This window comes from Neolamprologus multifasciatus, chromosome 13, assembly GCF_963576455.1.
Source record: "Neolamprologus multifasciatus chromosome 13, fNeoMul1.2, whole genome shotgun sequence".
Lineage (NCBI taxonomy): Eukaryota > Metazoa > Chordata > Actinopteri > Cichliformes > Cichlidae > Neolamprologus > Neolamprologus multifasciatus.
Window position 1 is genome coordinate 9884013 of NC_140451.1, and position 12002 is coordinate 9896014.

Below are 12002 nucleotides of genomic sequence, written 5' to 3' on the forward strand. Positions count from 1 at the left end.
GAAATTCATATGATCACAGTATGCTGATGTTTATTATCATTAGAGGTAGTTAGACTGGTAAACACTTATTTACCTCAATCATCCTTTTTCCTCCTTCTTCATATAAAATGAATTAGGCCTCCAGGTTGTTCAAAATGACTCTGTTAGAATACATTTGAACTTGTGCAAATAGTTTTGAAGGCATAAACGGCACCGTGGAACTCAAACTCAACTGATCTTTTAAACAACTTCTGAAAATTGAATTCTGCTCTTAGGCTTCACAACTATGAGTCTATGTAACTGGTGCCCTTTTGCATCAATGTTTTAGTATTCAGTCTAACAGCTATTAATAATAAATTTATTATTATTATTGTTGTTGTTGTTATTGTTGTTGTTTTTATTAGTAGTAGTAATAGATAGATAGATAGATAGATAGATAGATAGATAGATAGATAGATAGATAGATAGATAGATAGATAGATAGATAGATTAACATATTCTATGGTTTTCAAAAACACAACTTTTAGTGATTTTAAATTAAATCACTTAAAATCATGGAGTTCTACTGATTTCCACACATGGGTAACCCTGACTGTTGCCATGTTCCTTCACTGTAATGACCTGAAGCACTGTGGTTTAATTTCAGGTCGTTTCACATTCACTGTCCTGTAAACACTAAATAAAAGACCATATATGTTAATCTGCAGCCGCCAACAAATACTAAAAGCCATTAACATTGCTAAACATAAAAAAGATAAATTGGGGGTTTTGTTTTATGAGAAAAAGCCTTGGAAAAATTATTGATTTTTAGTCTCAAAGTCATTAGCAACCTGAAAACTTTATCTGTTTGGGCATTTCAATAAGTTTTTGATAATAATAGTAACATCCCTCTAAGCACCACAAATATATATATAGAGGCTCTACGTGTAGTATATATCTACATCACATCTAGCCTGTGTTTCAAAAATGCAAATGTGTGTCTGGTTTTAGTTATCCAATGCTGACTGGCATTTTATTTGGTTGTGGCTACATTTAAAAAAAATATAAAAACATATTTTTTTGCTTTTTATGATTCAATATATTAAAAGAAGATTGCTTCAGTTTCATTGTGTGTTGCATGTTGAGCTTATTTGTATGAGCCCGTGGACAGCAAAACTTATCGTTCCCACATGGCGGTGCAGCACTTAGCACTGCCGTCTCAAAGCAAAAAAATTCTAGGTTCGAATCTGTTGGTCATCTGAGGAGTTTGCAGGAGGCGTTGAATCTGTTTTCACTTTTCAACCACATTTAGACATAAAGGGACATCTTTTCATCGACCCAAGAAGACGGCTTTTCACTTTTTAACCAAATCATCTTCTTTATTGTCTCCTCAGCCTCTTTGCGTTGTTTTCTGGATGTTTGAGCGGTTCATAACTAGTACACTTAAAAGACTAAACTTTAGAAAAATGTTAATAATAATTTTAATAATCAATGCATAAATAATTTGTTTGCTGTTTAACTGTGTGCTACACAACCAAATCAGTTATGAAAGTTAGAAACAAGGCCTTCAGCAGAAGCCTTCGGGTATTCCCATTCTTGGTTTACCCTCCTGGCGTCAACCTCAGAATAATGTCGTTATTATTACCTTGCGCAATAAATCAGCAAAGTAAACCAAGAGATCTCAATCTCCAGCACCTCAGATACATCACTTGCACCCAATTGCCTTTCCACCTGTGTGTCAGAACAAGGTCACAGTGGCGAGAATATTGAGCAGAGCTCGACCTCCCTCAGAGCGCCAGACACCGTCTCACCCTTCACTGATCGGACACTATCTGTCTCCCTAAACAGGAAGATCCACAATTCCCAAGCAAGGTGCAGCGCGTTGCTGTCACTGCCCACCTCTTCATTGTTTGCACCTGCTAAAACATTTGAGGTATTTGAGCAGCAGGGCAACACATTTGCTTTTCATTTAACCTGCCTTTGGAGACCTTTGAAGTACATAATAGAAGAGCAGCATAGGTCCCCCTCCCATCCCCCTTAATCATTTACCTAGTAAAGGCACATTCTCTGCAGCTAACCCATCAAGCGGAAAACGAGTTTGGCCCACTATTTCTCTCCCTCCCTCCTCCCCCTCCCACCCTTCCTCCCTTGCTCTCTCTCTCGGCCTGTTTTGCTCCGTATGAGTCACTCCCTCCCCTTCCCATTGTGAAGCCATCATGCAGTTGCTCACTGACTCCACTGTATATGCACGAGGGAGGCACGGAGTCAATTTTTGGCCACGTCTGGGCGTGAAGGCTTTCAAGAGCCGTTGTGGCTGGCAGCCCATTGATACAACACGGCTAATTATCTGATGGGTCCAATCGTGAGGAAATTTATTGGCATAGGGAACACGGCCTTTGTATTTTGGGCAAGTTAATGAGACTTGCATGCTGTAACAAGGCACATGAAAAAGATCTGGTTGTAAATTTGAGTTGGGACCGAAGCCAGATTTAGGCTAAATGTTTAATCATCTTCACTGATAATAGCATATGCTTTATTTTTGCTTGTGAATGTCCTTATTAGACAGATGGGACTGTCTGTGTGTGCAAGAGTGTGTATGTGTGACGTTCTGTGTGTCCAAGGGAGAGTAGAGATGCAATTAGAGTAATTCTCTTTCAACTGTAATTTGATTATTATGAATTAGATAAACCCAATGTCTCTTTACATGTATTTCTTATCTGAGCTGTGTGAACTTTCTGGGAAATAGAAATATTTCCTTACCAATGAAACAGCTGCGGATGTTTTACATTATCCATTAATGAGAACCACTGAAGTGAATAATCTGTTTCAGATGATTTGGGCAAATCGCATAGCAACACAGAAGCATCAGCCAAATATATATCAAACACATACCGCAGAGGATGTTTATGGATCATTTCTTCACAGCCACATGCTAACTATCCTCACCTATGATGGCTCACCTGGACCTGGGAACCTTTAACAGACGTTATTAGTTACATTAAAGACACAGCCAAGAATCGGGAGATGCTTTGCTGTGGAATGTACTTAGGAAATGCCAACGGGCAATTTGCCCCACCAGCTAAGGCTATTTGTGCATTATAATGTGACTGTGCACAATAGCAGACCGTGAAAGGACATTCCTGTTAGAATGTTAGAAATAGCTGTGGTTGCAGATACTGATTTTCATGCTATTTGCAGCAATCTGTTGCAAATATTGCTTAGCAGCCAATGTGTGCAGCACAGTTGCACATAATTAGCTCTCTCTCAACCACTTTATTTGAAAAGTTAAAAGTCAACAAAAGTATATGTATTAAAACTACTGTCATATACAAAGGTCCTGTGTGTACACTGTTCAGTGTTGTGCATTGACAATTTAAGGTGCAGATGTTAACAGTGGGGTTAGAAACTACCACTTTATAAATATGTGAATGAGGGGCTGATAACAATCATGGCGAATCGGGTCTGTCCCTACTATAATGTATAAGTTGCATTCTCCAAAGTTACTTTGGTGCATCAAAAATTCAATAAAAGAGCAATGAGACAGAATGATTCTGTTGTCAGTCTGGTATCAATTTGCAGTTGAATAGGGTCAAGCTGGGAATTACATGTAATCTTTGATAATGTGTGATCTGTGATAAATCAGCAAAAAAAAAAAATCACAAATCTGTTGTTGTTTGGTTACAGAGAAATTCATATTAAAGAGAAATGCAGACTCCAGCCAGACCCTCACAAATTTGAAATAGGAATTCCTCCACAAATAGTGACATATTTGTTGCATGATGGTGATTTAAATTCAAAACTGTAGGTGCTCAGCAAAACTGCTTTTATATAGGGCTATAACCTAAATAAAACCAATTGTCAACCAGTTTAGTTGCTATTGACTGCTTAGGCTGTGACTCTGTTTACTATAAAAAAAAAGGAACAATGAGAGACCCAAGGTGTAAAATGCACACAATATTGCTAACGACATGAGCATATATAATAACTCCTGAACAGGATTTTATTACAATGGTTCTAACTATAACACATACAAAATACTGATGTGGGTTTAAAAGTGTCTTTGAACATTATTGGGTCAGCCAAGCTGCATGTTCTTTGTTTTTCCTGCAACCAGCCAAAGTGAATGTAACTTCATAAAATAATTCAAACAGCTTTGTACTTATCTTCTTGGACATATTGAGGAGGAAAAAGGGCTTTTTAAGACAAGGTTCTGATTAAAAGTGACCATACTGACATCTGTGGTCATCAAGTCTAAAAACGTCAAACATCAAGTCAAAATGCCACTAAAAAACCGTTTTAAACAATGCCAAAGTTCTTTTACGGCATAAAGAAGTGTTTCACTTTTGCAAATGGTCATTGAAAATCAAGGAGCACACTTGATGATCTAAATGTGGAAATATTTTAAATGGGTAAATTCATCACTCGAGATGAAAAACAAATAGCGAGCTTTTCTTTGGGCAGGAACATGAATCATCTTTGGTGGTTTAGCGTCAACATTTATACAGGCTGTGCAGAAATCAGTAGAACCACATGGTCGAGGCCTTACTTTATTTTTCCAATTCAAATCCATATAAAATCCATATCCATATTAAAATCCTCTTGCCATTGTCTTCTTCCAAGTCACTTGGCTCTGATGCACTCTAAGAACTCTGTTAGCCTTTCCAGCCAACCGGGAGTAAACCATAAACACCCACAATTATCTGAATTTTGAAAGCTAAATGGTAAATGTTCAATTACAGTGCTGCCATTTTTACAACCTTTCTGACTAATAAACTTCTGTGGGGGGAAACAAAAAGCTGAAAAATAAAAGTAGCAAGTGGGTAATTTAAGCCCACACATCATTAAAAACTTACAAGGCAAAACAAACATTAAGGGGTTGTAGGGTTTATGTACACATCACTGAGTATCAGCACACTCAGCCTTTATGGTGCTATCAATGTCAGTCACATCTCCTCACTCACATTTTACTAGGGCCCTTGAGTGGTTCCCTTTAATGCTCAATTTAACACAATCACCGTATGAAAGGACCACCTTAGCCACCTGGCTCTTTCCTTCGGGAGAAAATCGGGCTGCAGATCAAACTCTTGACCCTGGTAACTGAAATTGTTACGCACCCTTCCAAATGAATCTGATACGCATGCTTACTTAACATATCTCCTGTCCTCTTACCATAGAGAGGGGTTTTTTTTGCAGTGTATAACAAACTTGTTAGCAATGCTAGCACTCCTTTAGCCAGTTCTTATGACTGCACAAATTACTGGGCGTGAATGGTGGAAAGAAAGTAAAAAGAGTTTTGAGTCACCATTGAATTAAGTGTTTAACCAACTTGTGTCTTCAATTTGCACCTGCAGTGGATCATAAATCTGGATAGTCTACTTAAAGGCACTTCAGTGAGCCAATGAGGAATTACAGATATATTCATAAACAGGTATTTCCCCTTTTGGTATTTATTCACGTTCATGTGCATGACTCTATCTTTCTTGACTGTGTCAACCAGAACGAAAAGGCTTGTTAATAAGGAACAATTTTCATGTTATCTATAAATCCAAAATAATAAGAAAGGGGTTAAAAAAGATGGAAAAAAAGGACACAGGGATTAAAATCAAATAAATCACACCTGGATTCTTGGTCAAAACTGAGCAGAGCGCTCCCTATATTGCACTCAAATTACTCCATTTGTTCCCTAAGATATTTTAATCCTGACTGACCTCAAACTTCCCATGAACCAGGGCCTGAACAAAAGGCCGCCCACTGTCCCCGCAGTAAATCTGTTGTCTCCCTTCTGGGCCCTCAACAGGGGATCATAGATCAGCACTGCTCTGCAGCTTGCTTCAATTTACTCAATTAACTCTGGTAAAGCACTTGTAAGTTCTGCAGATGTTGGTTTATTATCAAGGCCTAAAATGTACAAGTGGGTTTAGGAGCCCGGGGTTGTGGCAAGGTTCACTAAAGGGAGGCAGGGCAAACTAATATCAACCAACGATATTGGAAGATACTGTGTGCATGTATCTGCAAAGGTTGATGCAAGCTCATGCGCTTAATGAGCTTGAACCACCAAAGCATTTACCTTTATAGGTAGGCAATTCAGCTCTTTGAGAAATCCAAAGATGGCAGTCACCAGGTCTAACTAAGCAACTGCACTGACAGAGAAGACTCCAAAAGATGATTACACACAATGTAAATTATTTCCACTGCTGCAGCTGTTAGGTTTCCAACTATCCTCTTTGAATAAATTTCTCTGAGGATTTTAGCCACATGAAGCTGCTTAGTCCCTTAGCCTGAATCATTTGCAGATGACTAACCTCAGGAGGCCAGCTATAAATCATGATCACAATATTATTTCAATCCTTTAGTTATCTCTAAGAAATAGCATTGCACTTAAATAACGTGTTAAACTCCGTTATCTCCTCCCAGTTATCAGAAAACTAGCGCTATTTCCTGAATCAAAGGAAAAACTGACTTGAGGTATGTAAAGTACACAGTGAGGAGAATGCTAATATTAACCAGGTGCGGTTACCATTACCATAAAGCATTCTGCCAACACCATCCATGTGTGCCCATATATTTCCTTGCTTAGCAAACTACATTTCAATTAAGAGCAGCAACACAGGATGACATTCATAGTGCTTTAAAATAAGGTTTTGACAAATTATCTCCGTCTGTCAGGCTAATATCCTAAGTGCAGGTTTGGCTCTATTGAGCGTGGGGCTTATCTCTATGCAGTTGGTGAGTCACAGGCCAAGTCAAAGTTGGAAGGCTCTACACCAGTTTAATGGCTTGCCGGTTGATGTTAATGTGAAAGGTACTGCTCGCATGCAGGTACAGCCACCGTGCACATTTCTAATAACCTCACTCCTCATAAAAACACATCAACCATTAGGTCCCTTTAATGATGAACCATGTTATCAGTTTGACCAGGATCTTTAATGGATCACTGATTTTGATATCAGATTAAGAGCTTTGATATTTTTTTTCATCTTGAGTTTGACTTTAATTATTATGTTCATCATTAATCTACTTTTACTTTTTCAGTTTAGGCTTGTCGGTGGGCTGGAGGCTAACCCAGCTGCAAGCGGAGGGGTTCACTAAGGAGGGTCACCAGTCTGTCACACTGAGAGCCAATTTAAAAGCACTAATTAACCTAACCCCATGCATGTCTTGGACTGTGGGAGGAAGCCGCAGTACCCACACAGACAACATGCACACAGAAAGGTTCCAGGCAGCTAGGGGATTCAAACCCAAGACCTTGCTATGAGCAGAACAGTGCGAACCACCATGGCATCGTGCCACCTGCAAATTATGATGCATGGATGACAAAAACTATTGCACTCTAATCATGGTCTTAGTTATGGTGGCTATGACGTGCTCTCAAATTGAATTTCTGCACAGTATTTAATGGAATATGTTTAGGAACTATTTGAGTTTTTGTGGTGACGCACTTTAGTGCTACTCATCAAATAGAAAATCATAAAGAAATACTGGAAATATACATAAATATTATAATAAACATGATTTAATTATAGCTGTGAAAGGTATTTGAGTGACCTTTGTGATATTTCATAGAAACAAAACAAGAGGTTATGCCTCCAGAGCATTTACTGTAAAACAGATTAGCGCTTTGCAAATGCGAACTGCGACATGCAGGGCGTTGTGAAAGAGAAGCACCCCACTGTAGACATTTCCTCCCCATTTAAAAAGATGAAAAGTAAGACAAAGTCTTTTGGGAGGCTATAAGAAGGAATTCCCCGCTAATGATATTCCCTGTGGGAAGAATGTAATTTATTCAAGTTAATGCGTCTTATTTTCTGTTCAAGGTGTATTCCATGGAATTACCAAACAAATTTAATTGTTAATCCATCTGCTTTGAAACAACCAAGATCTTGTTCAATAAGCTCTGAGTCAGCGTGATCCAATTATGCTAGAACGGAGACATTTGTAATCATCTGCCATCACACCACCCCTGCAACCTACACAGATACATGCACAAAAACCGGCTTATGCTATTTGGGAGAGAGCTTGAAACTTGTGTTTGGTAAGCACCAGAGTAACGCAAACTGTTTGAAATTAAGTAGTGACCCCAGAGAGTTTGAGGTCAAGGGTCTCGGGGTAGGAATTGTAAATGACATGTCCACCCTGGGGCTTTTCCTAATAACTTTTTGAGGAGAGGATGAGGCTCATTTCTCCACTGTCTTTGCTGACAGGTCTTTGGGGAGTGATATGCAAGTATGGAAGTGTAACGAACTTGTTTTTCTTCTCTAAAGCTCCTCGCTGTCTCTTAAATCACTTGTACAGCAGATGAGCCACCATCTTCTCTCCCACAGCTGCACTTGCTCTGGAGATCTAAACTACACAAAGTGGTGTAGATTGTAAGCAGATACTGACCTCCTGTCAAGTCCGCAGTTGAATTATTGGCCATGTGGACCTTTTCCTTGAATTTGCGCTTTGTGAATTTAAAATTATCTAAGTTAAACTTTCACAATATTAATGATGACAGAGTTCTTCAAACTTTTTATCAGCACTGCTCAATAAATACCAGACATAGCTTGTCATGAACTCTTTTCTGTGTTGTAAACTCTAATTATGTTTGACATTTACCACCAAACTGTCTCATTCTGTATCTGTAATGGTTTGAATGCATTGTTTGCTTTTTTTCTAATTGCAGTTCATTTTTTCCAGCCATTTGGTCTGTGTACTTATGTTTCCAAGCCAAATCTTTCAATGGGGCTAACAGATGCCTTGTGCACACTTCCAACCAAACTTTGTAACTAAAGCTTACATGTTTTGCTTAATTGGGATCTGGTCTGAAATATAGCGCCAAGGTTGTTGCAACTTTTATTCATTCTTATGTTTTAAGCATGGTGTATCCCCACAGTTGCTTGCATGTGATAAGTGATTACCACTTCAGGCCTTCTAAATACCTCGGTCTGTGAAAGATCTGCAGTTGCCATTGGTGTCATATCCCGGACAGGGTGCAGCAATAGGTTAGAACCAGGTCTGCACCTAGTTAGCTGGACAGATCGTAATCTTTTAGGGTAGGCCCAGCATCTGAAGTATTCAAAAAGGATTGATGGGCAGCATTCCTTGATTTTTTTTTTACCCCTGCCCTTCCCTGTGCCCCTCTCATGATGTAATGACATTATCAATTAGACCCCATTAATTTAGCAAAAACAAATAAGCACCTCAGTATGCGTACCTTCAAGCATGTGGTTTCGATTTCCTGAATGTTTGTCAGTGGCCGCTGTTTGGTTAATCCTTTGGCCAAGGTGGTGTGGCCAAGAAAGGTCATGTCTTTCTCCTCCCCTGAGTTTGTTTCCTTTCTGTCCTCTGAAGGACTTCTTTGAAAATGTGGCACACTGCTACGTTTTCCTGATTTACTCTATTTGTCTATAACAACTTTAATCCATATCTAGAAAGTTTAAAGGCATAAAACATAAAACAGCTTTCATTTATATTTCTCAGTGCTGCCCACAATATGGAAATGATCTAAATAAATAATCTAGTTGGTTGAGCAAGACTGATCTGGTTTTTGGCATCCATCCATTTTTATAACCACTTGGCTCTTTCATAGCGATCTGGCTCACGGTCACAGGTTCTACATAAGGTACTATAAAAATAACACAATATTCAAATTTACAAATTTGAATATTGTTCAAATTTACAGCTGGCTAAAGTTCAAATTTAAAAGTGCCAACTTTTAATTAGAAAAAAGTGTAAAGGTAGTACTCAGTAAATATGCTATCAATGCTATGTCCTTAGCTAGCTAGCTACAAACAACCACACTTAAAACAGATGTGTTAAAAAAAAAAAAGAAACATCATAAGTTCATTTTTAATGCATGTGGTCATCTAGTTAACCTTAACACACTGTGTAACTCTCTTTGTTAAACATTTCTACACTTTGTTAAAAGTAAAAACACATGTTATCCTTCACTCTCACTCTTTATGGCATCACTCTTATAAAAAGCTTTTTGACCAATACTTCCTGGACTTTACTGAGCTAGCTAGATATCCAAGTTTCTGTTTCCTTGTTTGTTTTTAATGTTTTACTTTTCTTGTTTATTGAAACAATGAATGCAGGAAACAGCCCAGGAGCCTATAGCAGGGACTTTGGGTCTTACCCAGGTCACCTGTTCCTTCAGGTGAGCTATAGTGGCATCCATCCAAACAAGTTAGCTTCTGATTTAGTGTCAGTGATTTTATATTTTTATGTTTCATGCATATTTTAACACAAGATATGTAATTACTGTGACATTATCATTATCCACTGAGTGATGTGGTTCATCCAGAAAATGAGGAGAATCATTATTTGCTGGTGAAAAGATGCTTTCCCTAGAATTGACTGAATTTGAATAAGAGAGTAGAGAGTTTTCAGACCTATACACGGTCAGTGATTTAGAATGATTTCCATGTATCTTATTGCTCCTGAGGGAAAAGCAAAAGTTCTGAGTAGGCCTGCAAAGACGAACGCAACAAAATACAGCCCAATTATTAACGACTGAACCACTAAAGTCAGAGAAGAAACCAGTACAGGCCTGTGTTCACACTCTACACACACACTCCACACAGCCACAAGCATGTAAAACTACACCCCACTTTACCTTCATGCTGGACATCTGGTAAAATTGCTTATACATTACATGTTACAGAAGCCAACCGACAAACTTGAATGGCAAAGAAAAACTTAGAAAAACATATGGCAATGTTTTTCTTGCCATCATTACTGGATATGGCTTCAGGGTTTAGAGAGGTCCGTTCAAGCGGTTTAGCTACAACAAACCTACAGTAGCTTATCGAAAAGCTAAAGTTGCCAACTTACATCAAAGTCCAGAAATATAACTTTAATAACTTATTTTTAGACTCTTTGGTAACAAAGAAACTGTGTTTCCTTTGCTCCACCCATTGTGGTCTAACACAAAAATTGAAATCTGCCCCCAGAAACCAACGTAAACACTGCCTAAAAGGCCATTGTACTCTTTATAATTGGATAATAGTCTCTGAAAATAGTTATACCCATATTCACAGCTAACACTGGGAAAAAACACACATTCATAAATACGCAAGCAAACAATTAGAAACATATAAATATACACCAAACAATATCAATCTGCATAATATGGATTTTATGTTAGTTACATGGAATTAAAGCTAAGTGGAAATGCATCTAAAATGAGCCAGAGGAGAAGTTGACAACCTCTGCTGCGAGCCACGCCGTCCCAGAGGAGCAGTTCATACATTAATACTCGACCCCTGCAGGAAATTGGGGCTTCCTCCCCCCCTGTATCTCTGTAAAACATATTCCACTGCAACAAAGGCTTTGGAAAGAAGCTCGATTTTTTATACTAATAATGAGGTTAAGACTGACGCTCATAGATTAGAACACAATGTCTAGCTGCATGGCTGCGCAAAGATGAGAAGTTGACCCCCTTTTTCTTTCTAGCTATGAAGTAGCCAAGAAAAAACAAAAACAAAGTCGTAGATCATACAGTTATGGCTGTGGCTAAAATAACCACTTTGGCGTGTTTGACCACTGTTTAAAGTCTGTTACTTGCAAATTAGAACATTTTTTTTATTAAAGCTTTAAAAAAAGTAACAGAAAGCTAACATAAATAAACAGCGGCTCTAATGATTTGGTTTCTTTGAATGAGTTTAATGAACACAAACTCACTTATTTATAAACTTTTTTTTTCTTTTTTTTTTTACAGGAGTCCTTTTAACCGTGCAAATATTCTGTTATTCAATGATGACTAAATAAGTTATTATTCTTTCCATCTGATCATTCAAAGTTTCATAACTTAAGTGTGGCTCCAAGTGTATCAAGTTCATCAGAGGCCTGTTTTCTTCCCCTTCTGTTGTTCTAAACCTTTGCCGTCTGGTTTTAACTGCGAAAAAGATTTCTAATTGTACACACAAGGTAATTCAGGCACACGCTATGGTGAGTGTTTTGTTTGAAATAAAATGAATTCAGCACTTGGCGAAAGGAGCTAAATCCACAATATATAGACAGACAAATAAATGGCAAAGGTTTCAATCGAAGGAAAGGCATCA